Raw genomic sequence first — 18042 nt, 5'->3', positions numbered from 1 at the left:
TTCGTTTGAGTGCTATCAAGCTGTAGCCTGAAAGGAAAGCAATTTTGGTTTCTTGTTGGAAGTCTATTATTGGAAGCTATGATCCATAATAACTGAATAGAAAGAGCTCCGGAAATTTCTACAGGTATATAAACTATGATCTTCAGGCAAGGTAGATCTTTGCAGATGGCTCTAAGATAGGTATACCCCCTGTCTCTTTTCATGTCATCTGTCTCTGGGGACTTGTAAAAGACCTTGTTTTTCCTCATAAAATGATATCATTTGATAGGTTAAGATAAGTTTTGCTACAGTAACAATAAAACCCAGGAATTTCAATAACTTAACACAATAAAAGTTTATTTCCTGATCACATAATGTCTGATATGAATGGGTGGCTGTGTTCCACTTTAAACACATGCCAACTGGAACCCATGACCTCCACGGTCATCATAAAAGGGAGAAAGAAAGCTAGAGAATCTTACGGGATATTTTAAGTGTCAGACCGAGAAATGGCTTAGCTCACTTCTGCCCATCTTCTCACCAGCCAGAGTGAGGCTATGACCCGCCCAGGCCCAAGAGAGCAGGGAAATGTAGAGAAACACCAGACCACTGGGTGAACACTAAGAATATCGCCACATCTTTTCTCTAATTGTCTCATTTCTCTAATTAGTTACCGCATTTAAATTACTAAATATGTTTGTGTCTCTTTACAGGACTGAGTTAGTCAAGAAAGGAGAAATTTACCAAACCACCACCACTTTGCACGCTTTAAATATATTATAATTCTGGTTGTCAATTATACCACAGTAAAGCTGGAGGGAAAGGAACATCAAGGAAAAAAAAGAAGAAAGAAAGGAGGAATGTATTAATCAATGTTTAAAAAAAAAAAAACAAAAAACAGTACCAGACACTCTGATCCATCACAATGTGATTTATCTAGTAATGAGTTAAATACTTGCTGTATATTTACCACAGAAAAAGACAGAGCAGCCTTTATGTTCTCAGCAACAGCTCAGAAAGCTGCCAACATTAGAACCTATTTGTTTTATTGAGAAGAGGGATTGTTGGCTGGAACACAAGGGCTCCCCATTACTCTTTCTGGAAAAAGCAATGGGAACTTTAACTTTTTTCTGGACAGCTACCAACATCTATCAGGAGAAACACAAGTTTAACATCTCTTTCTGAAGGACAGCACTTAGAACGCCTCACAGCCCCTCCCCAGTCCCCACTGGTGTCAGCAGTGGCCAGGGGTCCCAAATCCAAGCTCTTTTGTGTTTAACAGAAGTGCTAAAGCAAATCAACTGTACAAATTGAAAACAACCAACTGGCCTGACCTGGAATGCTAATAGAAATGGACGTCTGATGGCGCCGAGCTGAACAGCAACGCCTGGGCTCTCTCACAGGATTAATTCTGCATTCTGACAGAAAATCATTCTGTGACCAGAGGGAGAGAAGAGTTCACATCTCCACACATCAGTGAATCTGAGCTCAAATTCAAGTCTCATGGGCAGGGAGGATTTTTCCTTGAAGGACAATTCTAGAACTCAGGAGGAGATCGAAATGAGTACCGAAGTCTTCCGTTTCTCAGAGTTTTTTTTGTTTTGTTTTGTTTTGTTTCTTAAACTCCCTGTCCTTAGAGTTCACCACTGATCTTAATCTTCCAAGCTGCTTCCTCAAGTTCAGGACATTATCTGCCCCCTCCTAATTCACAGAGAAAGCAGAGAAAATGGGTGGGAAATCTCTCAATTGTCTGACCACACTGCCCACAAGTTTTTTAACTGAGTATTTTCCACTTCCTATCCCGTTTGTCCCTCCACCCGCCCCCAACTTGCACCTTCACCACACCACTGTCACAGCACTGGCCAGCCATACTGCTGACGCCCTAACCCAGAGAACACTTGTAGGTCCTTATTTCATTTGATTTCTCCTTGGCATCTCGCCCTGCCTTTGGCCATTCCCTTTCTACTCTGCTGGTTCTCCTGATTTCTGGTTCTCTTGCCACCTACCAAGTCTCCTGAAGAGTCTACCTCTTCAATGTTGTTCTGTGGCAAGCTCTCTGTCAAACAGAACAATGTTGTTCTGTTCTGAGCTCTCTATCGATTTGTTCAACAAGACTTTCTTGAATGAGGAAGTGCTTAGAGGAAGTGCTAAGGCAAATCAGCTTCTCCAACTGAAAAGGGGCTCTGGGGTTAACACAGGAAAAACAAGATAGGGTCAGATTCACCCGCCCTCAAGGACCTGTGCTCTGGATCTCATTTAACCTCATTTAATGTCCCCAACATCTACCCAGGCTGAAAAAACTAACCTGATGAGGACTCCTCTCCCACTCTCACAGCCAAAAAATATCCCCAAGTACAGTGGAATCTATGTTTTTAAAATCTTTTGAATCTGCTCTCTCCTCTTCTTGGACAGGGCCACTGACTGAGTTCCAGCCTTCATCATCTCCCACCTGGATCATTGGCAGTAAATCTTCATTGTTCACCCTGTTCCAGCCTTCCTTCCCTCCAATCACCCCTACATAATGTACCAGAATTATCTTTGAAGAACTCAGTGTGGTCACATCATTCTCTAATCAGATCCCTTGAATAGTTCCCCAGCATCTTCCTACAGGGTCTTCTATGAGCTGTCTCTCACCAGACTTCCTTCTACTATTCTCCCACACAAATCTTAATATTAATATTAATAATCACCTTAGAGTTTCCTTGGAAGTTCACACTTAATCACACTTCCAGAGCAATAGCCTTAAGAAGCCCTTTCTAATCCTTTGGCTATGGTTTTCATTATGCTATGTATGTGGTTCACTTTGTACCCTGTGGGCCTTGCACATGAAAGTACATTGACTTAATGTCCAACATTCAACAGTCACCTCAGACTTAACATGTCCAAAGCAGAATTTCATGTGAGATCTGCTTTCCCCAGTCCTTTCCATCTCCATTGCTCAGGCCAGAAACTTAGGAAGCAAACTTGACTCCTCCCCCTCTCTAACTTGTCCAAGCTATCAGTCAACTCCACAACCAAAATATATCCCAAAGCAATCCACTTCCCTTCTTGCCATGGCTACGTGCATGGTCAAGGCCATCAGTCTCCAAATGACTATAAAAGCTTCCCATCTGGTCTCCCTGCATCTCGCCTTGCCCCCTTAGAATCTAGTCTCCATGTTGCAACAAATAAGATCTTTTAAGGACAGGAGTTGGACCATGTCCCTCTCCTGTTTAAAAGCCTTCAATGTCTTCCTTGAGACTTACAATAAATTCAAAACTTTTGAGAGCCCTGCATGAATTTGCCATGTCCTCCATTCCACCCGCCTGTGTACACCTGTCTATCTCTCACCTACCGTGCTCTCACACACTGGGCTTCTTTCCATTCCCCAAACATACCAACCCTATTACTGTAGGTTCTTCACAGGAACTGTTCTCTCTTCAAGAGAAGCCCTTCTCTTGCAAGCTGGCTCCCTCCTGACATTAGATCCCAGCTTAAATATCACCTTTTAAGAAATGCCTTCCCCAATCACCATGCTTAAATTAGCTTCCAATGCAGCATCGTAAATTGTTGTTGTTGTTTATTCAAGTTTGCTTTTAACTTCTATTGACATTCATTTGATCCAAAATCAAATATCTTCATACAACAAACTAAATATAAGATAAGAAGCTGAAAAGGTATTACCCTCATAATATTATCCTGTTTTATTTGTATGATGGCTCTTATCACTGCCTGACTTGTGTATCAACTGCTTTTTTCAATTTCTTCATTTTTCCTTGAATGAAGATATATGGTCCACAAGGGCAGGAACCTATTTATTGCTGTATCCAGTGGTGGTATTCAAAATATTTAACAATGGGGGGCACCTGGGTGGTGCAGTCAGTTGAGGATCAGACTCTTAGACTCTTGGTTTTGACTCAGGTCGTGATCTCAGGGTCGTAAGATTGAGCCCTGTCCACACTGGGCTCCACGCTCAGCATGATGTCTGCTTGAGATTCTCTCTCCCTCTTCCTCTGCCCCTCCCGCTCATGCTCACTCCCTCTCTAAAGTAAATAAATCTTAAAAAAAAAATTCAGCAACACAAATATTAATATTAATATTAATATTAATATTAATAATCACTTTAGAGTTTCCTTGGAAGTTCACACTTAATCACACTTCCAGAGCAATAGCCTTAAGAAACCCTTTCTAATCCTTTGGCTATGGTTTTCATTATGCTATGTATGTGTATGTGGTTCACTTTGTACCCTGTGGGCCTTGCACATGAAAGTACATTGACTTAATGTCCAACATTAATCATCTGGCATGAACACCCAACCCAGCAGAATGGATGCCAATCTTTAAGTGCTCATATGGTCTTGCTGCTAAGTAGTGGCTGGATGTCAGCCTTCTTATTCCTATACCCAGCATCTCAACAGAGCCTGTCTCTCAATAAATGTCAAATGTATGAATGAATAAATCAACAAATGTTTCTAGGCTGATTTCATTGCTCTCTCTGAACACAGGTCTACATTAATAAAGAGGGTTTCACTGGGCATCTCCACATGTTTGGATGGAATCTGTTGATTTCAGAAGTTCCTGACACCTACCAGTTTTGACTGCCTCATCATACCCTCTATAGGGACACACAGCTGAGCAAGAGTGACAGGACAAATGAAACTGAGTTCAGAAGCATTGAGTTCAAGTTCAGGCATCAGCATAAGCCAGTTGAGAGTTGTATGGCCTGGGAAAATTACTCTCTGTGTCTGCTTCTCCCTCTCGAAAATAGGCACACTATAATACCTACTTCCCACAAGAGCTGAAGGACTGAACAAGATAGCACACATTGAAGTATCCAGCCAGTCACTCCTGTAGCATCCAAGGTCAGTATGTATCAGTTTTATTTCGATCATCCTTCCCTTCAGAGTTTCTATGAACATCAAATGAGAGAATGCAAATACAACTGCTCTGAAAAATGTATGTATTGTCCTGATTATTAATATTACATCAATAATAATTTATCTGTTTAAAAATCTCCCAGTGTCATTGATATGTAGTTGACATATAACATTGTATTAGTTTAAGATGTACAACATAATGATTTGCTATGTGTACATATTGCCACAATGACTTGATTACCACTATAAGTTTAACTGACATCTATTAGCTCACATAGTTACATATTTTTTTCCTTTCAGTGAGATGTTTTAGAATCTACTCTCTTAGCAACTTTCAAATATATGAGACAACAGTGTTAACTATCATCTCCATATTGTACATTACATCTCCAGAATGTGGAGGTGGTCAAAAGGTACAAACTTCCAATTATTTAGTAATTGGAAGTTTGTACCTTTTGACCACCTCCACTCAATTCCCCCAACCCCTGCCTCTGGCAACCACCAATCTATTTTGTGAATCTGTGAGATTGGGTTTTTGTTTTTTTTAGATTCCACATATAAATGAGGTCATACAGTATGTGTCTTTCTGTGTCTGACTTATTTCAGTGAGCGTAATCTTCTCAAGACCTATTCATGTTGTTGCAAATGGCAAGATAATAAATTATCCTCGATTTGAGAAATCAGGTGGCTTTCCAGGAGTTATAAAGGAGCTGGAAAGAACTCTGGGTCTTGTGAGGGCAAAGCCAGAGTGTTCCAGCAAAGGAAGTCCATGCTTTATTTAGCCAAATAGCTCTCCCTGGAGATAGCATCTTTCTGGGGAAATCTGTTTGTATGTCATTTAAAGCTTCTAGATGCTGTGAAATAGACTTGCCAGTTACCTACAGAGAAGAAAGGCTTTCAGCATCCAATGGGTTAAATGAATGAAATAGGCTTAAGAGTTTCCCCAGCAGCAAGAGCTGGAGGCACTTTCTCCTTTGTCTCTCCCCCCACCCAAATATCATACCTTTATTTGAAAACACAGCTCATCTGTGCTCTGGCTTCCACTGACATAGGCTGAGGTTCCTGTCTCCCTGTCCAACTCAACCAGGCTTTTCTCAGCTTCTGAAATTCTGTCTCCTTCTGACCTCACCCAATACAAGGACCTCATCATACCACAGTGTAGATCATACACTGCACAACCACATGGAGCCATGCACTCATCATGGTCATGTGGTGATACACAACAGTCCCAACCAACACACACCTTCCTGCCATCATGTCCTCCCACCAAGACCCCCACCTGATCCAAAGAAGTTAGGATGCCAAGAAGAGCACTTACAGCAGTCCTTTAATCAACAATGGCTCCCAGTGAGTTTTCTTCCCCAACAACTTCTATGTAACTTCTTCCCATTTTAACTAACAATTTTTGCTAACTAGATGCTAAGCTTTTAGACATCATTTAAGTCTTTTTTGCCCTCTAAAGCCACTGCCTTGGAGCAAATCTCCAGGCACGAGGCTCTGTTTACCCCCTTGCCTAGACTTTCTCGGGGAACAGAGTAAGAGTGAGCTGTACAGTCAAGGTCTTCATTCAAAATCCATCTGCAACTGACAAGTCAGGTGACCTTGAACAGGTCACCTAGCTTCTCTGAGCCTCAGTTTCCTCGTAGACAAAACTGGCAATGATAATGATGCCAACGATACGTATTTCATAGAGTTTTTATAAGAAATAGTTAAGAAAATGTTTATGAGGTGTTCTGCATGGTGTCTAGCACATAGCACAGTCAATGGAGAATAAATGTTGATTTTAGTATTGGTATTATTGTTCCATTGTTTTGTCCAGGAGAAGACAAACTACGACCCAAGTGTCAAATCCAGCTGCATTAACTCAAGCACATATTGTCCAAGAATGCTCTCCCTATAGCAGCGGAATTCAGTAGCTGCCACACAGACAATATGATGCCAAAGCCGAAAATATTTGTTATCTGGCCCTTTGCAGAAACATTCCTCAGCCTCTGCTTTAGCCCAAAGCTCCTACCACCTCCACGATGAGATCAGCATGAAACTATTGGTGGCAGAGGCTGCTACTTGCCTCCTGAGGTTAGGAGTGAGTTGGACAGTTTGGTAGTCAGGCCGGAGTCCCCAACAAGAAGATACGGAGCAGGACACCTAAGATCGAGCAGCACTGACATCCGGTTTTGCAGCTGAGACAGGAGTGCACTAGCATTCTGCTTTGCAGCCTTTGCAGAAATGACTTCTGCAAAACGTCCTAAAATAAGACAATTAACCACAGAGCATTTGTCCCTATCCCGGGCAAAGGGCTGTAAAGACATAAACCCCCGGATGTCAGCAAAAAAGACCATCAGTTCATATACATTAACCTAATAGGTAGATAGACACATGACCAGAGCGCTGATGGGCACAACAATATACCCTGACTGCTTAAGATAGTTCTATGAAAGAGCTCATAAAACCTCCTAAACTTGGAAACTCTGGGGGTCAACCCTCTCAGGCCTCCCTCCCATTCTGGGAGCTTTGTACTATTGCTCAATAAACTTTGCTTTGCTGCCCACCACTCTTCATCTGGTCCACATACCTCTTCACTCTTCCAAGGGGCATAACCAAGAACCATTTCCACTACAGGCGGAAAATCCTGCACCACGATTACCTGCTTCTCCTTTCTCTATAGTAATAGATCCTTTTCCCATTTTTAGCCCACACGTGATTGCCTGAAATAAAAACTGCATTTTCCAGACTCTTTTGCTACTAGATGTAGCCATGTGACTGAGTCCTCACCAAAGGGATGCCATCTGAGGTGATTTATAGGGCCTCCCTCTCCTCCTTCCGCAAGCCTAGAACACAAGCATGGAGGCTAAAGCTAGGTCTAGACCATGATGTGACCTTGAGAGTGGAGGCCACTCGTGCTAAAGCTACAAGACAGAAGGAGCTTGATCACTATCACTGCAAACCTGACACAGACTGAGGTTTCTGTCTCCCTGTCCAACTAAGCCAGGCTTTTCTCAGCTTCTGGAATCCTCTGTCCTTTGGCCTCTCCCAATGTGGTGGTATGCATTGCCAGTGAACTTATTTGGGATTTTCTGCACTCAGGGATGAAGCTGATCTGAACAAATGTACTTGCCAAACACTTCTAGAGCAGAAAGCTTATCGTTGCCCTCAACATCTCCTGTTTCATACGCTGCCTAAAAAACTCTTTGTAGTAAATTTGGTACTTGAATAAATTGGTTCTTGGCCACACAGAACACTTATTCTTGCAGAATGCCAAAAGAACATTGCACATGTTTTGTACTTATTCAGGAAAAAAGATTAATGCTCATTCAGGGAAAAAAAGATTTATTAAAATGCTTATTCAGGAAGAAGAGATTAATTTGGAATCAAGATTTAAAAGAAGCTTAAAAACAAAAAAAGAGGGACGTTAAGCCTGCAGAAAGCATCCAAGTCTTGTGTCTACGCTAGTTCAAGTTGGGTTTCTGATCTTTCAGCCAAAGAAGCTAAAACAGGCCCATACCTCCAGAGGGGGTGTCCCCTTAGAAACAAGTGCTCTGAGGGGTACCTGGGTGGTGATGTCAGTGAAGCCTCCCAGTCTTGGTTTCAGCTCAGGTGACGTCAGGACCATGGAACTGAGCCCTGTGTTGGGCTCCACGCTCAGCATGGAGTCAGCTTGAGATCTTCTCTCCCACTCCTTTAGCCCCTCCCCCAACACTCTCTCCCTCTCTCTCTCTCTTTATAAAAAATATATCTTTCTTTTTTTTAATATTTTATTTATTAATTTGAGAGAGAAAGAGTGAAAGAGAGCATGAGAGGGGAGAGGGTCAGAGAGAGAAGCAGACTGCCCACTGAGGAGGGAACCCAATGCAGGACTTGATCCCCTGACTCCAGGATCAAGACCTGAGCTGAAGGCAGTTGCTTAACCAACTGAGCCACCCAGGTGCCCTAAAAAATAAGTAAATATTAAGAAGAAGAAGAAGAAGAGGAAGAGGAAGAAGAAGAAGAAGAGGAAGAGGAAGAGGAAGAGGAAGAGGAAGATGAAGAAGAAGAAGAAGAAGAAGAAGAAGAAGAAGAAGAAGAAGAAGAAGAGCCAAGTGCTCGGAGCTGGCAGGGTGGGGAATAAGGATAAAAGGAGGTGCTCTCCTGTTTTTGCGGCTGAGAAGCGCCAAGCTCAAAGAAGGTGACCTGTCCCAGATGGCCCAGCCTGTGAGGGTCGGCCCCCCACCTGGCTGGCTCTGGATGCAGCGGGCTTCGCTTCCAGCCTCTCCTGGAGCAAGGAGGGCTTTGTGACTGAGTTTGCTTCTCTAGAGCAAAGTGACCAAAAATGCACAGAAAGCAGGAAACAGCCCATGTTTCTGGGAAAAAAGTCTTCTGTGATCTTGTGTCCTGTGTCTGTTTGGTAAACTTCAGCAGAAAGGCCTGGGCAATGTGCACTAATGAGAAGAGAAAGGAAACCTAGTACTTTTTAAAAGGCCATTAAAATCCCTCTGCAAAGAAAGGAGACCAAGTGTACCGAAAAGAGCCGGCAGAAACCAGACTGAAAAAAGAAAGAGCTGTGTCCAGGAAACTTCATAAACTTTCCTTTTGGTTTGCTCACCTTTTTTTTTCTTTCTTTTTAATAAACCTGCTTTTGTTGTCACCCACTCAGTTACTAAATACAATAGTCTCTGGGGTAGGCTTGGGGAAGGAGTGTGTCAGTGACAGCCGAGGGTGGAGACCCACAGAACCCCTCCCAGAACTCAAATCATTAACACCTAGAAGCTTCACAGCTTAAATATCTCCATTCTGGATGAGATAGGGCCACCATTTGCCAAATTGTTATGCCAACTCCGTTTACCCATTAACTTTTTTGTTTTCTTAGGTGTTTCGTATTCCTGTGCTGTGCCTGTCTGTGTGTGTGTGTGTGTGTGTGTGTGTGTGTCTATTGAACACTTACCACAGGCCAGGCACTGGGTTAGGTACATAAGAATGCGAATGCGATGCCAACTTTATACCGAGCGACTCCATTTTGCAGATAGGGAAACTGAGGTGACCACGAAGATCTGACTGGGTTGCACAGCTAATGAAGTGGACTTGCTGAGGTTCCAACCAAGTATCTGTTGATTTGGGATCTGCTTTTTTAATCACCATTCTTTTTTTTAAATGGAGAGCAAGGAAAGGCTTTTAGGTCTAATGAAGGGAAGGGAGCCTTTTTAAAGTTACCTGCTACTTTTTATGTTGTCTTTATTTTCATTCAGGGACCTGATTCACCCCCACAACTTAGTTGTGTTTGTATAATCAACTCATGTTTCAATGAATCTCTTCCTGATCTTCCCAGTCCCCAAAGTCTTCCCTTATGTTGGATAACTTCCCCCTTGTGTTTCTACTATCCCTGAGAGCACCAAGAGCCCCTTACTGTAAACCATAGTTACCATAGTAACCGTAGACCAGCAATTGCCAATTTTTTTTACTCTCTGGGACCCCTTTACATTAAAAATTATTGAGACCCCCAAAGAGCTTTTGTTTATCATTGAAAACTGAGAAATTGTTCAACTATTGATAAACTACTTAAAATAGTAATAACCCATTGCATGTTTACATAAATAACACTTTCACAAAGAGTAAACATGATTTTTTAAAAATGAGTGCGATATGAACATTTTTGCAAATCTCTTTATGACTATCCAAGTCCTCGTGTCTTCTTCTGTATTCAATCTGTCGTGATATGTTGTTTTGGTGGAAATACATAAGGAAAATCGAGCTCTTTACAGATACGAAATTGGAAAATGCAGGAATCTCTTCATAACCTTTTACAGTAACTATGGCTGTTCCTTTCAATACCATACCAAGGCTCAGAAAGTGGTAGTTTCTTTTTAAAATGTTAGCAAACGGAATTGGAATCCATTATGGATGAACTTTTCATATTCTGTTACTGCGAACTCCATTGGACTCTGTTTTACTACGAACCCACACATGATTTTACAACATCATGCACTGGTCATTTGGAAACTCACAGAGTTATTCAGATCTTCCAAATGTTGGCACATTTCATTATATAATATCTCCAAATTTGTCAATATTACTACAAAACTCATGAAAAAATCTGGAGTTTGGGGAAGCTGTCAAGCCACAGTGGAAGACACAAATTTTTTTAAACACCTGATTTTCACTGGAAAGCTTTAATTTTATCTTGGCAACAAAGATGGTCAGTTATTTTCCTTGAAATGAAAGCTTGCCTCATTCATTTTCAAGAAAATCTCTGCCATATAACTAAGTCAGAATAACCGTTTGCCTGTCAGTCATTCTTTCAAGGAAAAGTGGAATTCTCTGAAAAGAGCAGCTAGTTAAGCTCACCACTCAAACAACCACAAGGTGTTTTTCTCAAGCCCCCCGTGGTGCTTAGGAACACAGAAGAAGGGTCTTATGTGTACTTCCCATTTTGTCAAAATATTAATAAGACCTGGGCACCTGGGTGGCTCAGTGGGTTAAGCATGTGCCTTCGGCTCAGGTCACGATCCCAGGGTTCTGGGATCCAGACTCACTCATTCTCTCTCAAATAAATAAATAAAATCCTTAAAAAATATATTAATAAGAGCTGTAACTAAGGATCAAAATTAATGCAATTAATACTTGTAACTGCTTCCTAAGATCCTCAATGAACCCAGCATATTTTACAAACAAGTCGGTGCAAGTACAGAACACAATGCAGAGCTGACTTAACTTGTGGTCTCAGCAGTGATATGCACTGCTCTTGACTGCATCCCCAGTGCCTAAGTCAACCCAGTGAAAAAAGCAAATAACATCTGTGTTCTAAAAACAGTTTTGATCTCATGAATGTCTCTTATAGGGCTCGGGGAACCCCAGGGGTCCACAGATCCCACTTTGAGAACCGACAAGCTGGGGAGCACCCTCAGAGGCCAGGTTTTCTGTCCCTGTCCCTCCCACAGTGAAACAACACACTCTCTAATCACAGCATTTAACTTGCTGAATTAAAGTCTCCTTTTATCGTAGGGAGGAGAGAGGTAAAAATTCTTTATAAAATTTAAGTAGAATAGGTTCTGCTGGGTTATCGATCCTGGAATGCAAGCAAGACAGAAGTGACTTCCCGAGTATCTGAGCCCTGGTCTGACATTCAGAGATGCCAATATTCCAACTCCTGACTTCCATTTCTATTACCAGACTTGGGGAAATTTACTCACCCGCTCTTGACCACATGACTGTATGTAACAGTTACTTCCTTTGGAAATGGGGAACTCACAGATGAATAGAAGTGAGTCCCATACTTTTCTTGCTGCTGCCTAACCCCAGGCAACAATACAATACTGCCAATCTCTCTCTCCCTCCCTCTCTCTCTTTCTCTCTCTCTCTCTCTCTCTCTCTGTCACACACACACACACGCACACACACACATCCCTCAGATTCTGTACATTTAGAAAAGCTATTTTCCCAGAACGATTTTCCCTAAGGAACCCATATCACCTCTGTTAGGAATTTCTAATTAATAAGCAAAATCAACAAAAAGATCGAGAGTACTATCAATCCATCCTTCTGTTAGATTGTGACCTCTTACCCCCTTCTATTCATGACTGTCTACGTCAGACTTGTTTTCTGAACCAAGATCAAGTCTAATAAAAATTTTTTTTTTTGCTAAAGAGCAACATAAATTACAAACTCAAAAGACAATCTTATTAATATCAAAGGGATATTTCATTACAAAAAGCTTTTAGATAAGAAAATGGGGAGTCATCAACTCTGTTTCAGTATGAACAACAGAGCCCATTCTGTTTCTGCTACAGAATTCGATTCTCAGAACCTTCTGACCTATCAACAAGGACAACATGTCAGACAATCTTATCTTGTACCAGCTTTGTTTTGTTTCCTTAGTATGCAGAATCCATGACACTACAGAGAAATTAAAACAACTGATCCCTAACACTCATCCAGCACTGACATGAGATGGTTCTAGAACCCCCCGTTCATTTCCAGATTGGAGCCTGTGTTTCTTGCTGTTCATTGCCTTGCCATTTTAAGAAGTATGGTTCAGATTTCCCGCCCCCTCCAATCCACTGGGAAATACTTTCAACTTGAAATACAAACCTGGATGGTTAGAAATGACAATTCTGTCCATTCAAATCTCCATTATGCTGGGTTTCTGTGACTTAGGTGATTAAATGTGTGGTACAGAGAGATCAACTCTATTGTTTTCAAGAGTTCTTTGAATGTTGTTTCAGCTGCTTATGTAAAAAATGGTAGGCTATGTGATTATTTGAAAACTTGATTTAGTGATGTTTTACATGAATGCTTTCCATTTTCTGGTCGTTTAATCCAATTTTGTATAGACCATACCTAGTTTAAACCTTCCAGGCTGTATTTCAAATACACCAGTAGCTGAGACAGAATGCAGATATTCCTTCAATCTGACTGAGACTGTACGTCTCTCCCTTTAGGAAAAGGAAAAAAAAATCTGTAGGACTGTCATAAATAATTTTACTTGAGTGAATGCTGAAATTAGGCACCACATTGCCTGGCTCCCAGTAACCTATTTGCAGCCAGATACGTTGAGTACCCACTGGCCAACGCCTCGCCTTTTCAGAAATGGAAAGCAGGAAAAACAATACGATCATCTTTTAAAGTGGCATGTTGGACCCATCTCCAAAGTTAAATATACCTAGACAGTTTTCAGTGAGGTAACTGCAGCTGACCTTGGAAGAAACTGATGTTTATAGCAGCCCGTGACCTGGGAAAGGTGATAATGAATGAGATATAATCATGTGTTTCTGGCACACGCTTTGGATAGTACAAGGAGCTAATTGCATTTAAGTATTATCTTACAATATGGCGACCCAATCATTTTGGAAGATAACCAAAGTCTCCCTTTTTTAATAGAGTTACTCTATTTTGAATCAACATTCATTAATTTTGCTCTCTTTAAACTCCAAAAAAAAAAATCTTTCCTGGATCGAGTCAAATGGCTTGGATTTTTCCTGTAAATCTTCCTATCTGTTCCGTCAAATGCTAACAAGCATATCAGTGGTTCGTGGGCTGAACTCTGAAATAATGGGTCCTGTTTTCCTTTTGCTCCTGGTAATCCTTGGTTCAGTGTAACTCACGGTACTACTTACTATGGTTCTCACTCAGATTACATGAAAGAAACACTCATCCTGCTAGAATCTGGGGCCTGTCCAGGGAAGCCTGCCAGTCCACAGTGCCACAAGGGGTGAGGGAAAACACAAATGTCTCAAAGAACAAAAGAGCAACAGGAAAAAACTAGTCCTAAAATGGCAGGGTGAGAGTATTCTTTGCTTTGCCTTTTTAAATCATGGACAGGATGATATGGAGATTAATGCTGCCCTACATACCTCAATGTGGGAGTTAAGCAGACTCTTAAAATGTAAAAGGAGAACTGACAAAGGAATTAAGGTATTTTCTCCTACAGATGTATTTTTTTAGAACGTGTCGGTGTAATTGATAGCATACGATGCGCGTGGGTCATTTTTCAGGTCTGTGTTGATACAAGATATTGGGGTTAATTGGCCTCTTTCTGGAATTTGTGTTTTGATCAAGTGCTTAGAATTTCTATTAATACTTTTTTTAAAAACTGGTATTTCCAGCTGAAATATATTTATAATCTCAGTGTATCATGCATATTACAACCGAACGGAACAACAGCAACAGAAAGACTCGGCCCCTGCTTCAGGAGTGTACATGCCAAACAAGAAAAATGGAGAATTGGTAATGATTTGTAAATGTATTTGTCAGCGGAGGCCACAGGGACATGAACCTTTTGAACAATCAGAAACACCAACTTGAGAAGTACTTGCAGGCTTTCAACGTCCATCTGTGTTTCAGAGCTTTACCGTAACTAAATCCAATTTCTACATCAGAAAACTGGAAAAGAACAGGGCTCTACTAATAAAAAGGAAAAGTAGAACTCATTGTCTCAGGAAAAACTTCAGAATTTGCCAGATTTCAATCGTAGACTAAAGAAACGAGGTATGGGGCATCATCGTCTTCCCGCAGGTGACAGCAAGGCTCCCCGCCTGGCTGTAATGTAAGGTAGGTGGTGGCCTCCGTCCAGGCTCCTCCCCTCTTGCAGATCACTCAGACTTTTAGAATAGTAATAGAAATTTCATTTGTCCCAATCCAAAGGACGGGGACACAATTTTTAAACCGGAAAGGCTTCACCCAATCCCTCCTCCCCCTAGTAAATTTCATCTTACAAGATGAAAGTCACCAGGCAGTCTGCGCAAAGGGGGACCTGCTCCCTGCCAGAGTCTATGAATGAATGTTAGGTCGTCCCCTTGCTTAAGAATTGGGAGAAAATAGAGCGTAGGATTTCAAGTATTCCAAAAACAAGCAGAATTTGAGAAGCGGAATATGAAGAGCTAAGAATCCAATATTAAAGCATCGGCCGTTCAAGGAGGGTACGAGGCCTCACTGCTGCAGTGAGGAGGACTTGAGTCCTGCTGAAGCCTTTCCTCAAAGAAGCTCTAAAGGCAAAACTGGGAGTCAAGCTGACAAAGTCCAAAAGCAAGAAGAGCAACTGCCGGGAGCATACAAGGTTCTAATGAATGGGGCTTAGATGCAGCAGGAAGGACAAGAGGACCCTGAGTTCTAGCCATTTGAGGCTGAGATGATTACCCATCTTTGGAGCCGGCTACAGCCCCACTCTTCACCACCCCACCCCACCCCACCCCTGCCCCGGGTCAAAAAGCAGGGTGAAAGGGAGTCTGAGGACCCATCTGCTTCGTTTCTCTGTGACTCCAAAGAATGTGCTCCAATTCGTCCTCGGAGGAGCATGTGCATGTCCGTGCACAGGCGCAATGATGGACTCCAATGGTCCTCTCCAGTCCCCATGTCTGTGTCTGGCCCCCATTGTTTCCGCTCTGTTCTGTGATGCACTGACTTAGGATAATTTGCTATTTTAGAAATATAGTTGAGGGGTACCTGGGTGGCTCAGTGGGTTAAGCCTCTGCCTTTGGCTCAGGTCATGATCTCAGGGTCCTGGGATCGAGCCCCACATCGGGCTCTCTGCTTGGCAGGGAGCCTGCTTCCCCCTCTCTTTCTGCCTGTCTCTCTGCCTGTCAAATAAATAAATCTCTCTCTGTCAAATAAATAAATAAAATCTTTAAAAAAAAAAGAAAGAAAGAAAGAAATACAGTTGACTCTTGAGCAACATAAGTTTGAACCGCACAGGTCAACTTGTAGGGGGCTTGTTTTGATGAACACAAGACAGTACCATAAATGTACCTTCTTCTCCTTATAATTTTCTTAATAACATTTTCTTTTCTCTAGCTTATTTGAATGTAAGAATACAGAGTATAATTAATATATAATCTATGTGTTACTCAACTGTTTTACATTATTACTAAGGCTTCTGAAAAATAATTGGCTATTAGTAGTTAAGTTTTGGGGAGCCTCAATGACTCAGTTAAAGGTCTGCCTTCAGCTCAAGTCATGATCCCAGGATCCTGGGATCTAGTCCTGCATCCCACTTCCTGCTCAGCAGGAAGCCTGCTTCTCCTTCTCCCTCTGCCTGCTGCTCCTCTTGCTTGTGCCCTCTCCTTCTCTCTCTCTCTCTCTCTCTCTCTATCTCGCGCGTGCGTGCGCGCGCTCTCGCTCTATGTCAAATAATAAAATCTTTGAAAAAAAAAGTAGTTAAGTTTTGGGGAAGTCAAAGTTACATGAAGATTTTTGACTGAAGGGGGGCAGGGTCGGGGCCCCTCACCTCCGAGTCACTCAAAGGTCAAATGATTATAATAATTCGCCTTTCCCGGTTAAAACTATTTTATCTTAATGTGTTCCTAATTGAGCGTCATCAGCAGCAAGTCAGAAAGCCGAAAGCGACGGAGACAGGCAGGTCTTTGACTTAAATGGCACCACCGAGTGTGCCTTTCCGTTAAGAAAGGCCTACTTTTTCTTACATTTTTAAGAGTGTAAATGAAAACACAAATAGAAGACATTTGTGTTTTGCTAATACTGATGTGCCCTCATCCCAGTGTGATCAACGTCAGCTACTGCATTCAGTGAGGCCACTGTTTAGAAAAACAAAAGGCCAACTAGATAATGCTAGAGGTACCCAAACCTACATTTCTAAAATATACTAAGTTAACAAAGTATTTAGAGCTCAAAAGGGTTGATGGATAAAGGAAGGAATGGAAGGGGTATTTACCCTTTTTAAGGAGAGTTCTCTTCTTCTCAAATAGATTTATTTCAAAATCCATGTGCAAAACTCCAGATTCAGCAGAAATTACTGGTGCTCCTCTCCCCTCCAAAAGAACAAGATAAAACAGAACAATATATCCCTAGTTTTTTCAGGAACATATATACTATGGAAAGTAAGGCTCATCTCTTGTAAATGATGTTTAATGTTAGAATTAGAGAGGGGTTTTGTGGTGCCACCTTATCTGAATTATGGAAATTAGAAATGGTAAACAAATTCTTCACCTTCTGTGCATGACCAAGTAGTGTTATGTCCAGAGTCATTTTCTTAAAATGACTCTCTTTTCTTTGCTCCAATACACTTTGATCATCAAACCACAACCTTTATAACCTACTTTGCATTGAAAGTATGAAAACTAACGGAAGCTTGTTTGTGAAAAATCTAGCTCCTTGATGTCCCAACTGTAAGCCAGAGGAGAGGCTTTAAAAACTTGATATGAGCTCAAAGAGAAAGAGAGTCGTGTTACCACCAAGAAGCAGACCAGGCAAATTCCCATGATGCCAGGCACTGCCTGAGAGGGGGAGTGGAGGGGAGCACGCAGGGCATTCCTTCAAGGGATTGGTTTCCTGGGTGATGTCACTGGGGGTGAGGCCAGGTTGCTACTTGCCCTCGACTTCCACGAAGCCACAATGGCCCCTGGAACGCATCACCAAGGAGGAGTCTTTTCTGACCTTGGCTACGATGTGGGCCATATGGGCCATCCTTCCTAAAAGTCTAGAAGAGATAGGCTGAAGTATACTGGATGAAACAGATTAAATTATTTTTTTTGAAGAGGTGGAATTTGCTTGAAAGTAATTTATGGGTTGTGGGGGAGGGAGCGCCTCAGTGGCTCAGTCTGATAAGTAACTGCCTTCCACTCAGGTCATGATCCTGGAGTCCTGGTATCGAGTTCCACATCAGGCTCCCTGCTCAGTGAGGAGTCTGCTTCTCCCTTTGCCTGCTGCTCCCCTTGCTTGTGCTCACTCTCTCTCTCCCTCAAATAAATGAATAAAATCTTTTAAAAATAAATAATAAATAAATAAT

General features: G+C 41.9%; 1 long non-coding RNA gene across 1 annotated transcript; it reads right to left on the bottom strand.

The window, feature by feature from the left end:
• Positions 1-971: 971 nt before the first annotated feature.
• On the bottom strand, positions 972-2064 carry LOC309864644. The gene is made up of 2 exons (XR_014311661.1): positions 1986-2064; positions 972-1680 (listed from the first exon to the last, which is right to left on the bottom strand). It is a non-coding gene; the product is annotated as an uncharacterized lncRNA (long non-coding RNA).
• Positions 2065-18042: the final 15978 nt, after the last annotated feature.

The sequence above is a fragment of the Mustela nivalis genome (genome assembly GCF_964662115.1).
Source record: "Mustela nivalis genome assembly, chromosome: 5".
In the NCBI taxonomy this organism is placed as follows: Eukaryota; Metazoa; Chordata; class Mammalia; order Carnivora; family Mustelidae; genus Mustela; species Mustela nivalis.
The sequence above is the reverse complement of the archived record's forward strand: the minus strand, read 5'-3'. Positions and strand labels throughout refer to the sequence as shown.